Source organism: Tachyglossus aculeatus, chromosome 3, assembly GCF_015852505.1.
Source record: "Tachyglossus aculeatus isolate mTacAcu1 chromosome 3, mTacAcu1.pri, whole genome shotgun sequence".
Lineage (NCBI taxonomy): Eukaryota > Metazoa > Chordata > Mammalia > Monotremata > Tachyglossidae > Tachyglossus > Tachyglossus aculeatus.
Window position 1 is genome coordinate 88,642,811 of NC_052068.1, and position 19,090 is coordinate 88,661,900.

A 19,090-nucleotide genomic window follows, 5' to 3' on the forward strand; every position below is an offset into this window, starting at 1 on the left:
GCTGGGAAAGATAGAAGAGTTGAAGGATGAGCAGGAGTTGGGAGGGATTGGAGAGGAGCAAGGGAGATTTTAGGGAGAGCATATGCTCAGGGAGTTGCGTAGCTATTCATCGTGGACAGGGAATGTGTCTACCAACTCTGTTGTTTTGTACATCCCTGAGTACTTAGTTCAGTGCTTTAAACACAGTAAGGGATCAATTAAAAAAAAGTATTGCATTTGTTAAGCCCTTACTATGTGCCAGGTACTGTACTCAGCACTGGAGTAGTTTCAAACTTATCAGGTTGGACACAGTTCATGTCCACATGAGGCTCACAGCCTTAATCTCCATTTTTCAGATGAGGTTAACTGAAGCATAGAGAAGTTAAATGACTTGCCCACGGTCACACAGCAGAGAAGTGGTGGAGCCAGAATTAGAGCCCAGGTTCTCTTGAGTCCCAGACCTATGCTCTGTCAGGAATGGCATATTTACTTTCAAATTTGCTATTTCTCAGTAAGTTTTGGATTTGCTCTTTTTTCTGGGCTTATCAGCTGTTTTCCTCCCTCATCACCCATACCATTCTATTGAAAACACTTAATACAATGCTCTGCACACAGTAAGCACTCAATCAATAGTATTGATTGACTGAGTGTTGAAAGAAAGCATGCAGGGCTTCCCATCTGGTGACATGGAATTTGCCAAAAGAGAGGGCTGAAAAGCAGCCTAACAGATTTACTTATTTTTTTAATGCTTTTTGTTATGCTCTTACTATGTGTCAAGCACTGTGTTAAGGTCTAGGAAGATACAAGTTAATCAGATCAGATCCAGTTCCTGTCCTACACGGGGCTCACAGTCTGATGGAGGAGGATTTATTTAATCCCCATTTTATAGATGAGGTAACTGTGGCCCAGAAAAGTTAAGTGTCTTTCCCAAGGTCACACAGCGAGCGATTGCTGGAACTGGGATTAGAACCCAAGTCCTCTGATTCCCAGGCCAGGGCTTTTTTCCATTAGGCCATGCTGCTTTCCACTCTGTGTAGAAGGGGTTGGGTGGTGGACTCAGAATGTGGGAGTTGATGTTGATTATGCCTTTCAGAAATGGGGTCCTCTCTGCTCCATCTAGACTGCATAGTTTCTTGTGGCTTAGTGGAACAACGGTGACTGGGAGTCCTATGAGGTACAGGAATTATGTTTAGTTCTCACCTTTGTATTTCTCCCAGCACTCAGTACAGTGCTCTGCACACAGTAAGCACTTAATAAAAACTGTTACTATTCTACTACCAGAAGAGAGGAAACAGACTGAAAATATCAGCAGATTCAAGTGAGGTTTGGCTTACTTTATGTAAGGACCCATAATGGATTAGTAGAGGGAAAAATTAGGGAAGTAGAAGAAAAGTTTAGGGGTGCTACATGGTGCATCCCCAAGTCTTGTTTTGTCTTATGCCTCCGACGCCATGGATACATCTCTCCCAGAATGCCCCATCTCCACCTGCAATTGTTCTGATAGCATATCCATAGAGTTTTCGTGGTAAAAATACAGAAGTGGTTCATAATTGCCTCCTTCTGCACAGTAAACTTGAGTCTCCGCCCTCACCTCTCTCCCTTGCCAGATCAGATGAGTTTGACTTGTAGCAGATTGCCTTCCATTCACTGGCTGCTATCCAAGCTAGGAATGGAATGGATACTCCTCTGCTTGACTCTCCCTCCTGTAGTCAAGATTGGTAAAGTACTGGAAATGCTCCAGATGTGACCCTGAGAGGGGACATCCCTAAATATTAGGATGGATATCAATGGAAGCAACCAGCTCCCTTTTCCTCCAAGCATTCAGTCTAGGCTGAATCTCCCCCTCTAGACTGTAAGCTCACCACGGGTAGGGAAAATGCCTACAAACTGTATTGTACTGTACTTTCCTGCATGCTTAGTACAGTGTCCTGCATACTGGAAGCACTCAGTAAATACTGTTGATTGATTGAGATTTAATATTACACTGGATGGACCAGTAAGAGCATGCCATGGCTTTTTAACATGGTAGTTAAGTGCCATAACTTCTTGGAGGAGAAGATTTGCAGGAGAAAATGGCCCCTGAAGGTGTTTACCAATGAGCGGTGTGCCACTTCCCACTAGGCCCTGCTGTGAAGGGAGGCAAACAGAAGATCAGGATGAGAGAGCTTCGGACTTCCTTCCTGTGTTATGTCCTCAGTAAGGCATCTGAGCTGAAGCCTCTCAAGGGAATGGCTGGGATGGTGTGGGAAAGAGTCTAGATAAATGAATCTAGGTCCATAGGCCTAGCAGAAATTAGTCCCTGGTTAGGAAGAGATCTTAATAAAAACCAAACCAATGCTTTGTGGGACTTAATTCAGATGCTTCCTGTCTCCAGTACATCTCCTCAGCAACCCTGGTATCGGTGGGCGAGGTTGGGAAAAGTTTTTCAAACTGAAAGCATTTTCTGGACAGCACAGAAAAGTGGCTCTGGTAACAGTGTGTTTATTATGTGCAATGTTCAGATTCATAGGATGCTTACAGATAGAAGTCAGTGTTTTCTATCTCGATAGGTGTTGCCAAGATGTTACTTTGGGAAACCTTCAATTTTAAGCAATGTCTAGGGAAGACTTTCTGCAGGAGAATCCTTTTTCTCTATCCACCTCAAATATCTGTGTTAAAGGAACATTCGGGAAGAGAGGTGGTTTAGGCAGACCTGTGTGAACTGTCTCTAATTCATCCCGAGAAGCAAAACTTCCTGACAAAAACTTCCTTTTATATAATACAGTTCTTCTGTGCTATGATACCCTGGAAAATACAATTTCCGCCAAGATGGTTCAATAACATATTCCCTCTATGATGAAATGTGTCATTAAATATAGAAATAGATCAAACACTTTCCCACTGAGATTCCGTAGGATGAAATATCTAGGTAAGAAGCTGAATTGCTGAGATGTCTTGGCAAATGGGAAAGGGGGAAAAAAACCTCACTAGGGAACAATACTTAACTAGACTTATAAATAGCCAAGATCACAGCTCAGTTTGATTAATTTGGGGGAAACAAGTAAAAGTGTTTTGCCAATTCATCAGATTTCCTGCTTTCAAAGCAGTTGCTAATGTAAATATTAGCATCCAAACTAACAAATCGTCTTTGGTAATTAAATGGCTTAATTTACAGGCTCCATTAGCAGATTGCAGGCACATAATTTTTCCACTTAAATGAACTTTTTCCCTTCTCCCTCCCTTTAACTTGGGGTTCCACCCATGTGAGCTTATTATTTGGGGGTGGATTTACACAGGCTTCAGGATTTGGGGCATTAAGTTCTTTGGCTATATCTGATGGGGTGGGGTTGGGAGCCTTTCTGCTTGCAAGTTCCCCACCTACCACATAATAAGCACTTAGAAAACATCACAGTGGTTATTATTAGGGGCCCCTATTTTGGTAAGAAGCTTCCTGTCCTACCCTAGAGAACTCCAGTTAGGGTATTCCCTAGGCAAGAAGCTAAGTGAATTGGATCAATGGATCAGTGAATTAACTAATTCAGTGGCATTATGGAGTGCTCACTCTGTGCAAAGCACTATACCGAGTCTTTAGGAAGAGTTCAGTGGAGGATAAATTTGGCACAATGGCCTGGCTCTCCAGGGGCTCCAACCAAATAGTAATTGGTGGGAGGCTGGAAGTGGGTACATGAGGAAACAAGACAAAATAACATAAGGACACAGGGCCAGTAGGAAATACAAAAAAGTGGGTGAATATTGCAACTAAAGGAGCTGTTTTAACTTTCTTACCTCTCAGGCAGGGCGGTCCAGAGTCCAACAGTCACAACAGCCTCAGCCACAACTCTCGGAACATTCTAGAAGTTGGTGATGCCCAATGCCGCTTCTGTCACTTCCAGGCCTTCTCTGGCATGGAAAGACAGGAGTCCTGGATGGTGTGGGGAAATGCAGGGTTTTTTTTAATGGTATTTTCTAAGTGCTTACTATGTGTCAGACACTGTTCTAAGTGCTGGAGTAGTTGTAAGGCAATCAGGTTGGACACAGTCCCTGTTCCACATGGGCTCGCAGTCTTATTCTCCATTTTACAGATGAGGTAGCCGAGGCACAGAGAAGTGAGGCGACTTACCCAAGGTCACACAGTAGACAAATGGAAGATCCCAAATTAGAACACGGGTACTTCTGAGTCTCAGGCCCAAGCTTTAACCACTAGGCCAGCTGGGTGTCTGCCTGGGCAGTATGCCTAGGCAGGGGTGACTGAGGCCAAATGATGCTGCTGCTTCTGGCTCTCCTGATTCCATAGGGTGGGCATCAGAGGAGGGTGATGCCATCAAAATTCAAATTTTTCAGGACTGAAAAATTAGATATTTGGAAGACACTTCCATTTGTTTTGGAGTAGGGCAGAAGGCTGTCTTAAAAATTCTGATTTTAATTTTTACCCTTAAACCATGAGGATAGTTTTATTGATTGCCTCTGATGACTGATGGGTTCAAATCAAGGGTCCTTCCATACTACTCCCAGCATCCCCCTCACCTTGGGCCTAAGCCAGCACGACCTTGGCAATAGACAGTTCAGACGACCCAGTCGGATGTTGATGAGACTCAGAACTTCTTAGGATGGGGTTTTGCAAGAGACACAAACGTCCCTGATCTTGTGACGAGTCATTTTAAATAGAACATACTGTACAGAGAAAAGGTGTTAAAAATACCAGTTAATTACTTTTTTTAATCCCCAAGTAGAATAAGTTCCAGTTAACTGGTCTCACTTACCATATTTCTTTATGTGTAAGCTGTTCTTGAAATTTCCTGCTAGCTGAGTACCGTAGTTATTCAGGGATGTGCATAACAATAACCAACAGTAACCTTTATTTATGTGCTCACATTGTGCAAAGCACTAGACTGAGTGTTGGGAAGAATACCTGGAGATTAAATCAGGCAGGGGCCCAGGGTCTAAGTGGGGAAGGACAGGCACACAGGAAAAATCAAGACAGGCTTAATTCAGCCATTCACACAACAGTAAAAGGAAACATTTCACAGCTCAACTCCTCAGACTGCTCTCCGTTTCTGCCCAGCTTCTGCCTGGCAACCATTTAGATTGCAAACCCTGTGTGGGAAACAGTCTGTGTTAGAGTGGGTAGCGTTTACCTACCCAACATGAACACAGCACTTGGTACCTAGTGATCAGATAAAGAGAACAGAAGTTCCTCCTTGGCAGGACAGACATACAGGCAATGTATCTGTTTTATTGTTATATTGTATTCTCTCTAGCACTTAGTACAGTGCTCTGCACACAGTAAGCGCTCAATAAATACGATTTACTGACTGACACGCTGTTTGGGTTTCCACTCTGTCACCTTAAAGCTCTGACTGAAGTGAGCAGGGAGGGTAGAAAAGAGGTTGTCTCACATGGGGACTTCGCTTGAATGGAGATCTTGCTTGACTATGACCTGTAAGCATAATCCTATGTGCATTTTAATAGTTTTTTATGGGTATAATGTCCATGTGTTGCTAATTTCAGAACAATCTACTTTCACTCAATCTATCAACCAGAGGTACTTAGTGAGCACCTACTGTGATCAGAGAATTATACTAACCACTTGAGAGAGAACAATAGAAGCAAAAAACATCATCCCAGGCCACGGGGGACTTAAAAATCTTTTTGCATTAGTGCTAACACAAGTTCACTAGATCTACTGAAAGAGATAGTGGAAACTCATGGGAACTCGAGTGGAAGCAGTTCAGATGAAAGATGTCTAAACAATTTGTTTTTCATTTGGCACTGTTAACAGTGCAGTAAAAAAGCAAACTTAAAAGCAATCCTACTTACCCCCATTAAACTATTCTTCTGAGCCTTTGCATTCTAATTCTTCTATTTGGAATCACCTCCTCCTTCCCCTAGATCAAATCCTGCTCCTCCTCTCCTTTCACCTTCTCCCTGAAATCTTCGCAGAGCAGTTCCACATGGCTTCACCATTCTTCAACCTTCCTACTGCCCTGATTTCTCACTCTTTTGTTATTTCTCTGAGCAACTGGAGTTGCCTGTAGCAATGTTTGTATTCTCCTGTTGCTTGTCTGTGTATATTTATGCTAATCCTGTATTTTCCTAACCTCTACTCCCGTATAATAACAAAAATGATAATAATAAGAGTAATTACTATCATTATTATTGTTAAGAGCTTATTTTTTGCCAAGCACTGTATTAAGTGCCAGGGTAGATGCAGTATAAGCAAGTTGGACACAGTTCTTGTCTCACATGGAGCTCGCGGTCTAAGTAGGAGAGAGAACACATATTAAATTCCCATTTTACAGATGAGGAAACTGAGACGTAGAGAAGTGACTTGCCCAAGATGCCACCACAGGCAAATGGTGGAGCTGGAATCAGAACCAAGATTTCCTGCCTGGCAGACCCATGCTCTTTCTACTAGGTTACATGGCTTCTCTAGAGAAGGCCCATCAATCAATCTTAATCCTCATTTTACAGATGAGGAGACTGAGGCACAGCAAAGTGAAGTGACTCACCCAAGGTCACACAGCAGGCAAGTGGCAGAGCTGGGATTAAAAGCCAACTCTCTCTGACTTCCAGGGCCATGCTCTATTAAGTAGGCCATGCTGTTTCCCTAGTTTATTTTAGTGTCTCTCTTTCCCAATAGACAGCAAACTCTCTGAGGGCAGGAATCATGTCAACTAATTCTAGTGTATTCTTCCAAACTTTAGGTACAGTGCTCTGCAAACAGGAGGCACTCAATCCAATGAATTGGTTGATCGGTTAATATTGAGGAAGAAAAATGGCATTCCAGGGCCTCATTCAGCAATATCAATTGGGTACCCTCTTGAACAAATGCCTGTTCCACACTGTTGAGGTTTAAAGGGAGGAGGAAATATCCACTAGACTGTGAGCTCATTGTGGGCAGGAAACATGCCTACCAACTCTATTATACTGTACTCTCCCAAGTGCTTAGTACAGTGCTCTTCACACAGTAAGTGCAAAACAAATACCAATGATTGATGATTGATTGATTGACTGATTGCCCAGCCACCCGGTGGAAAGTGCTAGCCACCATCTTCCCACTGAGGGACAATAAAGTAGTCTAGCTAGAGATGGCATCCTCTCCCTCCTCAGAGGTTGTATAACAATGCACCACTGTGTATCCTCCCGACCTGTCCCCTGGAATATTTTGGGCTGTGTGGTTTTGTGACTCCTTACACCGGTATATTGGGACATCATCCCCCTACCTTCCACCCAGGTAAGGGAGGGAATGGGGCTGCAGATGGGACTGAGTCATTTAGAAGCAACAGCAGCCAATCCTTTTTCCAACTCTGACCCAGTTCTCTTCTCTGTAACGTTGGCATAATAATCCCAGTCCCCTATCTGCCTTCCAGACTGCTGGGAGAATTCATTAGATTAAAAAAAAAATCTATAAAGTAATCTTAGCACTTTGGAGGTAGGTGCTATTTAAATATAATGTAATAATAATAATATTACGATAATTACCTTGATTAATTGATGCAAAAGATGGGAAAAAGACTCTTAATTAAGATATATTTATATATAGAAATGCACCAATGAACATAACAGAATATAGATACCATGTGTTAAGTCAAACAAAAATGTGTGTGCATGTTTATTTTTAATACTTTTACAGTCATATGCACTTGTACAAATGAGCACAATATTTATAGATGTAAATTAGAGTCTTCAATTACTATTAGCGAATATAAATTAGTTTATCTGTATAAACCCACTCACTCAGTAATTAGCATTTTCTATGTGTTAAATTCTATATACCACAGGGAAACATAAATATACTTTACAAATGAGTAGTAGGTACTTATACATATAAGTAGTGTATGCAATTAAATTCACAGTTTTATGTATATTCGAAACATCACATAGATATGCACAGACAATTTTATCAGTCTCTTTGTAGATATATATGTAGATGTATGTGCATACTTCATATATAGGTCTGGGTATAAAAACGCAAGCATGTGCTTAAAGATTGCGCATCTTAGGTTTGTCTGTCATAAAGTTAGTGTGAACTGGATTTCAGAGACTCGCACAATAGTTTGCCTTTCAGTTTTAATGCACAAAATAAATTTTAAATAAAATAAAGGAATCCCCCTAAACATTCAGGGTATTTTTTTCAGAGGGACATTTCAAGTCAAGTTTTATACAGGTTTAGCCCAGAGGGAAATTAAACTCTACATTTAAATGGAGATTACACACAAAGGAATCCATTAGTTTCAATATTTCTCAGCAGGAGGGTTCAGAGTTATTTAAATAAGTTTAGATATTAAACCTAAAGTAGCCATTAAAGGAATGTAGATTTGTTTGTCTAGTTTTTTTTTTCTCTCAGAAATCTTTTTTTTCCAGCTCACTGAAAAATCCATTCTTTAGCTGATGGAGGATATTTTAATGCATTGAAAAAATTCCCAGGACTTCCTTTGAATTTTTAAGCACCAAATTACGATATACGTATCATAACAAAAATGTCATCTTTCAGATAGATTAAATGCAAGCAGCTCCTTTCTCCCCAGCCCTCAACCTTTCTTTAGAACAGTGCTAATATAAACGCTGACATTAAACCGTATTGGCTTTGTAAGACTCTTTGATTGTCATTGAGATTATTTTAAAAGTTATTTAGGTCCCCATGTTACATCTCTGCAACCAAACAGAAAATGTTTCACTATGTTTCTCTTTGCAACATTTCTTCAGGGATTCATAAATATTGATTGTACCGTAAAAAATTGATGGAATCTTGAAACAGACTGCAGTCTCGGCAGCTGGGGAATTTACTCAATTTTTCTCAATAGCTGCAGTCTATAAAAAGAGGAGATTTTGCAAATTGTTTCTCACCTTGTCTTTTTAGTATTTAATAGCTCTCAATTCTGTAGCCTTCTGAACCATGCATTGAGTATAATTTCCATCAGAACTGTATCAGCCCTATTCGATGGGAATTAAAAGGCAGGCAGGATCACTTAAAGGGTTAAAGAGTCTTTCCCAGTCAGGGATGATCCAATTAGGCCAGGTTCCATGCACCTGTCTTCCCTGTTCTCTGAAGGGTCCTAGGGCAGTTGGAGGTGCCTTGGTGGTGTTGGGAAAATCTTCAGAGTTACCTCTGTCCTCCCTAAAAGTGAAAAGGAAAATTCATTTAGTCCCTTCCTGCGTTTCATACCCTGCTTGTCAGAGAAGCAGCGTGGCTCAGTGGAAAAGAGCATGGGCTTTGGAGTCAGAGGTCATGGGTTCAAACCCCGGCTCCGCCAATTGTCAGCTGTGTGACTTTGGGCAAGTCACTTAACTTCTCTGTGCCTCAGTTACCTCATCTGTAAAATGGGGATTAAGACTGTGAGCCCCACGTGGGACAACCTGATCACCTTGTAACCTCCCCAGTGCTTAGAACAGTGCTCTGCACATAGTAAGTGCTTAATAAATGCTATTTTTTAAAAAAATAGAAAGATGTAATCACTAAACTAAACTGAAGAAGTAGCATGGCCTAGAGGATAGAGCACAGGCCTGGGAGTCAGAAGGACCTGAATTCTAATTCTGACTCTACCATCTGTCTGCTGTGTGACCTTGGGCAAGTCACTTAGCTTCTCCATTCCTGTTACCTCATCTGTAAAATGGGGATTAAGACTGTGAACCCCATGTGGGACAGAGACTGTGTCCAACCTGATTGGCTTCTATCTGCCCCAGCGCTTAGTAGAGCACCTGTCACATAGTAAGTGCTTAGCAAGTACAATTTTTATTATATTATTATTATAAACTGGAATTTTTCTCCCTGAGGGGTCTGGTCACCTAACTAGTTGGATTGTCTGAGAATGAAATCAGGGAACTCTGGGGCTGAGTACAAGAACTCCTGGTTTACATGCTCAGAGTTGTAACCGATTCATTATTGTATTTGGCCTTAAATGTGCCTTGTCAGCTAGTTTGCTTTGAAGTGCAACAGCAGCTAAGGAGAAGCACAGGTTTGATCACCAGGAAGCCTGAGTTCTGTAATGGATCAGCCAAACTGGAGTACTGGTGGTAGGAGTTATAGTAGTAGTAGTAGTAGTAGTAGTAGTAGAGGAAGACATAGTAATAGTATTTATTGTGCTTGTACTGTAATGTAGAGTACTGGACTAAAGTCTGGGAGAGAATACTCAGGTGGGAGTTAGACACAGCCCTCGTCCTGGGGGAAGGCACCTAATTATAAGGGACCCATCTCCTGTTATATGGAAGTGATTGAGGAAAAAAAATTCAATCAAAATCAATCAGTAGAACCTGTGAGAACTGGTCCTTCCCCCCACCTTCACCCCTGTGCCCCTTCCACCAACCTTCAGCATTACAGTGAAACAACATAATCCCAGACATGTTATTATTATTATTAATAATGATAATAATGGTATTTTAAGCACTTACTATAATAATGATGGTATTAAGCATTTACTATGGGCCAAGCACTGTTCTAAGCACTGGGGTAGCTACAAGCTTATCAGGTTGTCCCACATGGGGCTCACAGTCTTAATCCCCATTTCACAGATGAGGTAACTGAGGCACAAAGAAGCTAAGTCACTTGCCCAAGGTCACCCAGCTGACAAGTGGCAGAGTTGGGATTAGAACCCACAACCTCTGACTCCCAAGCCTGTGCTCTTTCCATTAAGTCATGCTGCTTCTCAGACACTGTGCTAAACTCTGGGGTAGATACAAGATAATTAGGTTGGACACAGTCCCTGTCCCACACGGGGCTCACAGTCTTAATCCCCATTTTACAGATGAGGGAACTGAGTCACAGAGAAGTTAAATGACTTGTCCAAGGTCATACAGAAAACAAGTGGCAGAGCTGGGGTTGGAACCCATGATCTTCTGACTCGCAGGCCTGTACTCTATCCACTAGACAATGCTACTTCTTGGGATCATACTTGTCCCTTCCTGGTGACACTGAATGGACACAGGTTCTCCCAGTTCCAGTTCCAGCTTCGCCACAGGCCCTGCTGTTTGACCTCTGGCAAGTCGCTCACTCTATGCCTCAGTTTCCTTACCTGTAAATTAGGGGTAGGTTACCTCCTCTCCCTACTTTTTAGATGGCAAATTCCATATCAATCAATCAATTGTATTTATTGAGCACTTAGTGGGTACAGAGCACCAAACTAAGCATTTGGGAGAGTACAATATAACAGAGTTGGTAGACATGTCCCCTACCCACAATGAGCTTACAGTCTAGAGGGGAAGAAAGACATTTATATAAATAAGTAATTTATGGATATATGCATAAGTGCTGTGGGGCTGCAGGAGGGTTTAGTAAAGGGAGTAAATGGAAGTGCAAGGGCAACACAGAAGGGAGTGGGAGATTAGGTCATATAATCTGGCTCAGCACATAGTCCAGTATTTGGCCCCAAGTATACACTTAATGAGTATCTTAATTTAAAAAAATGTATTGTGGCATGCAGCACTCAATAAATACCATTGATTAAGTGCTTACTATGTGCTAAGCACTGGAATAGATTCAATGTCATGATATGAGACATAGTCCTTGTTTTACCCGGATCTCACAATCTATTTTGTCCCCACTTTGCAGATGTGGAAACTGGGTCCTAGGGAGTTGCCCAAGGTTATATGGCAGGCCAGTGGCAGAGGTGGGACTAAAATCCGGGTCTCCTGACTCCCATTACTGTGTGCTGTCCTCTAAGTCTCCAGTCCATCCATGTGACCTAGGACATGACAATAACACCTCTCTTTGTGTCAGTTCCCTTATATGCAAAGTGGGGATTAGGACTGCCTTTCTCTATCTCTCATATAAAATGAGATGATTGTGAAGATAAGATGAGATAACTGATGTGAGGGAGCTTTGGGAACATACGTTCTGTACAAATTCAAGTTATTATAACGCACCCTCCCTTGTGCACAACAATATTCGACTCATTTCGAAAGAGCTTACAGATCTGCGGATAATAGGCCATATTATTACCGAATAAAGATATGGAGAGCCATTCTTTTACCTTTTGACTTACATTGCTAGTTATTGCTTCTCTAATGGGCTCACAAGACAGGTTAAGATCATGCAAGACAAACATAGCAGTGCCTCTGATTGTAAGGGAATGAAATACCTCTCCCTTCACACCTCCAAAAATCACTAAGAGCTCTTATCTATTCTCTCCTCTGCATATGGAATGCAGTGTTGCTGGTTCTTAACTGCCCTTGACATTAACGAGTGCTACTGTATACGAGCCTATGGAGAGGACCGCCAGGAATAGACAGACCTCTTTAAGTCGAGTTCATTGAGGAGCTATTCCAGAGGGAAAGATTCTGGTGTCTGCATTTTTGAGTAAAAATATGAGCTCACTCACAGAAGGCAAAATCAGTCTGCAGAGGTTGCTAAAAGGAAAAAATATACTCCCTCTCTTCTGCTCCCGTTTTTCTCCGTCTCCCTCCACCTCCACCTTCATTCTCCCTGTTGCCCTGTACTTCGATGAGGCAAAATGACTCATGGATAAGTGGGACATTAGCCCAAATCTGCATGTTTTACTCCAGACAAGTCCAAGACCAGATTGGGAAGTGGGAAGCCTTACTGCTTCTCCTCCTGCAGGTCTTGACATCCAGAATTCAAGGGCAGGGAGATTCATTTAAAACCAGAAATTTAGTCCAGATATGAGAAGATCATCTATAGAGGGTGGGAATGGGGGCTGGGGTTTGATTGCATTCTTCAAGCAGATGAGACATAGACAGTATACTAATGTTGTTGCCTCTATGTCAGTGAGAAAGGGAAAGTGAGAACATTTTTTTTTGGAACACAGTAGTCAGATGGGAAGAAGTAAAGATGCCACAGAGGCTGTTGGGAGGTGTAGCACTGTGGTTTGGGGTGGCAGAGTCCAAACTCACCCCTAACTATTATTATTGTTATATTTTCTAAGTGCTTACTTTGCATCAAGCCCTCTCCTAAGCACTGGAGTAGATACAAGTTAATCAGGTTGGACACAGTCCCTGTCCCACATGGGCCTCATAGGCTAAGTAGGAGGGGGAAGAGGTATTTAATCCCCGTTTTACATTTGGGGAAACAAGGCACAGAGAAGTTAAGTGACTTGTCCAAGATCACACAGCATACAATTGACAGAGATTGAATTAGAACTCAGGTCCTCTGACTCCTGGGCTTGTACACTTTTTCACTAGGCCACTGTGTCTGTCTTGATGAGAATCTGGTCTCTGTTTCCTCTGGGGGAGAGGAAGAGTGGGAGGAACAGGGTAGGAGGAAGAGAAGGAAGATGGGGAAGGGAAGGAGGAAAGGTTAGGAAGGGAGTGAGAGAGAAATATAGAGAATGAATAGGAATATTATATGGGTTTCATTTTACAGCTAAAGGGACTGGGACTATACACTGGGGAAAAACTTCGTGACTGAGCATGAGGAAACACTGGAATGCATTAAAAGTTACCAAGAGAAATTATAGAAACTCCTTTCTTGGGGTTTTATTTTAAGGACTATCCAGGCAGTCAGAGGTCGGCTCCAGTAAAAGTCAAAGTCCTGAAACAGTTGCCATGGTGGCAGTGGCCATTCTGAGAGGTGGGTGGCTACCCTGCCCACTTGGGCCCTAACCTAGGAGGAGTTTTAGCATCTAACCCTCTCTCCAGCCCCTAATAATAATTGTGGCATTTGTTAAGAGCTTACTAGGTGCCAGGCACTGTATTAAGTGCTGGGATAGACATGGTATCATCAGATCAGACACAATTCTTGTCCTAAATGGGTTCACAGTCTAAGGGAAAGGGATAACAGGTATTTAATACCCATTTTACAGTTAAGGAAACAGGCACAGAGAAGTTCAGCGATTTGCCCATAGTACACCCAGCAGGCAAGTGGTGGAGCCAAGAGTAAAACCCAGGTCTTCCAACTCCAGCTCTGTGCTCTTTTTAATAAGGGGCAAGGGTTTTATTTTATTTTATAATTTATTTTTAAAGGCACTTAAGCCTTTTCTACATTCCAGGGACTCTACTAAGCTCTGGGATAGATACAAGCTAATTAGGTTGGGCACAGTCCATGGCCCACATGGGGCACCTAGTCTTAATCCCAATTTTACAGATGAGGCAACTGAGGTGCAGAGAAGTTAAGTGACTTGCCCAAGGTATCCCAGCAGACAACTGGAGGAGTTGGGATTAGAACCCAGGTCCTTCTGACTCCAAGGCCCATGCTCTATTCTAGGCTATGCTCACTTCCCCTGCACCCAAACAACACCCTCTTGGTGTCGCCCCTGATGGAAACCGGGCTCCTGGCAAGGACTGGGGAGGTGGGGGTTGGTAATTAATGGGTACGGGCTCCCCTTCCCGCTTTAGGGGCCCAAGGGGAGAGAGCACTGCTGGGGGAAGTGGCTGGAGGCAATGTTGTTAGGAGAGCAGGGCCACATGGTGCCTCCCCAGCTCAGCCCGGTACGACCAGTGAAGCCCAGTGCAGCCAGTGCAGTCCAGTGCAACCAGCGCAACCAAATCCAGCCAGCCTGGACCCTCAGTGCCTACCTCCTCGCCCACCCAGGCACCCCCTGCCACTCCCCGCCAACCCAAGCCTGGTACCCGGGGTAAAGGGAGGATGGTGGTCCTTCTGTTCGCTCCTTCCTCCTTCCCTTCTGCTGTCCTTCCCGCCCACCTCACTGCTACTGCCGTTGTCTCTAGGGGTGCTCTGGGTTGGAGCTGGAGTCAATAGGAGAGGGCTTCCAGGGGTGCATTCTGGGGAGGAGTAAGAAGAGAAAGCAGCATGGCCCAATGGATAGAGCATGGACCTGGGAATCAGAAGGTCATGGGTTCTAATTGCAGCTCCACCACTTGTCTGCTGTGCGACCTTGAGTAAATCACTTTACTTCTCAGACTGTAAGCTCATTATGGGCAGGGGTTGTGTCTGCTAATTCTGTTCATATCTCTACTCTCTAACCTCTCATCTGCCCACCCTCTGTGTAACTAATGAACTTGCATCTGAACCCCTTAAGCACTTTGATACTCACCCCATCTCCCACTTATGTACATATCTTTGAATTCTATTGCTTACTCTATCTGTGATTTACTTTAATGTCACTATCCCACTCAGACTGTAAGCTCCTTGGGGACAAGGATTGTGACTACCAACTCTACTGTAGTGTATATAGTAAGGACTCAGTAAATACCATTACTCGATTGATGTTTGATTAATAGCTTCCATTCTAGGTCTCTGAAATATCCTCGACTCAAAGAATAATAATAATAATAATGGCATTTATTAAGCACTTACTATGCGCAAAGCATTGTTCTAAGTGCTGGGGAGGTTACAAGGTGATCAGGATGCCCCACAGGGGGCTCATAGTCTTAATCCCCATTTTACAGATGAGGTAACTGAGACACAGAGAAGTTAAGTGACTTGCCCAAAGTCACACAGCTGACAATTGGCAGAGCCGGGGTTTGAACCCATGACCTCTGACTCCAAAGCTCATGCTCTTTCCACTGAGCCACGCTGCTGACTTTTCCTGCTCTTGTCTCCCGGGCAATCTACTACAAAATCCTGGGCTCCTTCCTGTCTAAAAATGCCAGGAATGCCATAAATGCTATTGATTGAGTGCTTACTATATGCAGAGCAATGTACTAAGTGCTTAGGAGAGCACAATACAACAGACTTGGTAGTCACCTTCCCTGCACACAAAGAGTTCGCAGTCTAGAGGGTGAGACAGGCATTAATATGGATAAATTACAAATATGGACTTATCAGGCAGAAACTCCTCACCCTGGGCTTCAAGGCTGTCCATCACCTCACCCCCTCCTACCTCACCTCCCTTCTCTCCTTCTCCAGCCCAGCCCGCACCCTCCGCTCCTCTGCTGCCAACCTCCTCACCGTTAGGCCTCGTTCTCGCCTGTCCCGCCATCGACCCCCGGCCCACATCATCCCCCGGGCCTGGAATGCCCTCCCTCTGCCCATCCGCCAAGCTAGCTCTCTTCCTTCCTTCAAGGCCCTACTGAGAGCTCACCTCCTCCAGGAGGCCTTCCCAGACTGAGTCCCTTCCTTCCTCTCCCCCTCGTCCCCCTCTCCATCCCCCCCATCTTACCTCCTTCCCTTCCCCACAGCACCTGTATATATGTATATATGTTTGTACATATTTATTACTCTATTTATTTATTTAACTTGTACATATCTATTCTATTTATTTTATTTTGTTGGTATGTTTGGTTTTGTCTCCCCCTTTTAGACTGTGAGCCCACTGTTGGGTAGGGACCGTCTCTATATGTTGCCAATTTGTACTTCCCAAGTGCTTAGTACAGGGCTCTGCACATAGTAAGCGCTCAATAAATACAATTGATGATGATGATGATGATGATGATTGATTGATTGATTGATTAAGTGCTGTGGGGCTGAGAGTGGGGTGTTACCAAGTGCTTAATGGGTACAGATCCAAGTACATGTAAGTTCCCTGTGGGCAATGGACATGTCTATTAACTCTGTTTTATTGCCCTCTTCCAAGTACTTAGTACCGTGCTTTGCAATAACAGCATGGGGTAGTGGATAGAGCATGGGCCTCGGAGTCAGAAGGTTGTGGGTTCTAATCCTACCTCTGCTGCTTGTCGGGGAAGTCACTTCACTTCTCTGTGCCTCATTTACCTCATCTCAAATCGTATTTGTCTGTGAGCCCCATGTGGAACAAAGAATGTGTCCAACCCAATTTGTTTGTATTGCCCCCAGCGCTTAGTACAGTGCCTGGCATATAGTAAATGTTTAACAAATGCCACAATTATTATTAGTAGTAGTAGTAGGCCTCTTGGAGGAGATGCAACTCTAATGAGGCTTTGAAGGTGGGGAAAGTGATGGTCTGGTGTGTGTGTATCATAACCCAAGCATTGATAGTTTTTTAGAAAGGCAGATGTGCACTAGGAAAGCTTCATTGGCTTTGCCTCATTGAAAACTTTGCTCTACGAAGCTCACAGTTCTGATCAGACATGGTCTCACCTGGAACACTGAATGCTTCCCGTAATATATTTAGAGGAGAAAATGATCATCTTGATTTTACAAGAGACACTTAGACTTTCAGAGGTGTAACCTGTAGGCAAGGAATGTGTCTGTTATAGTGTACTCTCTCAAGCACTTAGTACAGTTCTCTGTACATAGGAAGCACTCAATAAATACGATTGATCGAATGATTGATCAATTGTGCAGTCACCCAGCAGGTAAGCTGGGAGGATACTTTGCCTAGAGTACTGGCTACTAATGAGCGATACTCAAAACCCAGAGACCGGCTGTGACAATAACCTTGAATTACAGAGTGTCATGCATCCCTGCAGGGAAGAGAAGCAGCATGGCCCAGTGGAAAGAGCATGGTCCTGAGAGTCAGAGGCCTGAGTTCTAATCCCAGCCCCGCCGCTCATCTGCTGTGTGACCTTGGGCAAGTCACTTAACTTTCCTGTGTCTCAACTCTCTCGTCTGCCAAATGGGGATTCAATAGCTTTTCTGCCTCTTCCTTAGACTGTGAGCCCCATGTGGGATCTGATTATCTTATATCTACCCCAGCACTTACTACAGGGCTTGGCACATAGTAAACACTTAATAATAATAATGATGGTATTTGTTAAGTGCTTACTATGTGCAAAGCACTGTTCTAAGTGCTTGGGAGATACAAAGTAATCAGGTTGTCCCAAGTGGGGCTCACAGTCTTAATCCCCATTTTACACATGAGGGAACTGAAGCCCAGAGAAGTTAAGTGGCTTGCCCAAGGTCACACAGCTGACAAGTGGCAGAGCCGGGATTCGAACCCATGACCTCTGACTCCCAAGCCTGTGCTCTTTCCACTGAGCCATGCTGCTTCTCACAAATACTTAACAAAAATTATTATTATTATTGGTGCAATCACCCTCATTTAGCAGCTATGAAGACTGAGGCTCAGAATGGGGAATTCATTCATCCAATTGTATTTATTGAGCACTTACTGTGTGCAGAGCACTGTACTAAGCGCTTGGGAAGTACAAGTTGGCAACATATAGAAACGGTCCCTACCCAACAGTGGGCTCACAGTCTAGAAGGGGAAGACAGACAACGAAACAAAACATATTAACAAAATAAAATAAATAGAATAGTAAATATGTACAAGAAACTGACTTGAAAGGATATGGTCAGTGGTGGATTCAGAATGAGAACCAGGGAAGCCAGAACCAAGACCAGGACTTATTTCAATAAACTACACACCCATGACTCGCCAGTTTCAAGACTTACGGAAAAGCCTCCTCAAAACTCCCAAGATCATTCTCCTGGCTTCACAGGTCATTCATAAGAGGCAAGAAGCCTGTGATGTGAAGGGGAAGAAGCATTACAGTAGTAGCAGATGCTTGGGTCTGAGAGAGTTTTGATCACTTCCATTGAGAAACCACCAGGACAGGCCATCCTTCCAGCCTCATAGTCTGACTGAGTCTGGGGGCTTGGACTTGAACTTCCTGTTTGTTTGTGGGAGGAGGTGGTCACTGCTGCCTTCAGCTAATTGCTGGCAAGTTCTCTTTGAACTACCAAACATCTATAGGGACCAAAAAGCAATTCATGCAAAATTATCAAAGGTCATTCACAGGAAGTTTTTTATTGTATTTTTTTAAGCACTTACTATGTGTCAGGCATTGCCTTAAGTTTTAGGGTAGAAATACAAGATAATCAGGTTAAACACAACTCCTCTGTGCCTCAGTTAACTCATCTGTAAAATGGGGATTTAGAGTTTGAGCCCCATGTGAGATAGGGACTAAGTCACTTGCCCAAGGTCACAAAGCAGACAGTTGGTGGAGTCCCGAGTAGAATCCAAGTCCTCTGTGTCCCAGGCCCGGGCTCTTTCCACTAGGCCATGCTGCTTCTCTTCCCCCAAGGCTGAAAGGCTCATCGCTGATTTAAAAACTGCCCACTAAAGCATCTGGGACATACACAGACAAAGGAAGATTTTTAGTTTCTCCTGGCCTGAAGAAACATTTTGCCCCACCCCTGGAGACCATGGCTCCTAGAGAAGCTGAGCAACTTTGCATTAACCTTCAAGCTCCTGGCTGGTTAGAAAGAAGTCCTGGAATTCCAGAAAGACTTCATTTCTCTGCAGAAAATCAACCTTAAATAGTCTGTGGAAAGTTGTGAGCATGCCTAAGAGCTCTTTACCCCAAGTCCCACAAAACGATAACACTGCCTACTGTTGACTGGTTTAAATGGGGCTTG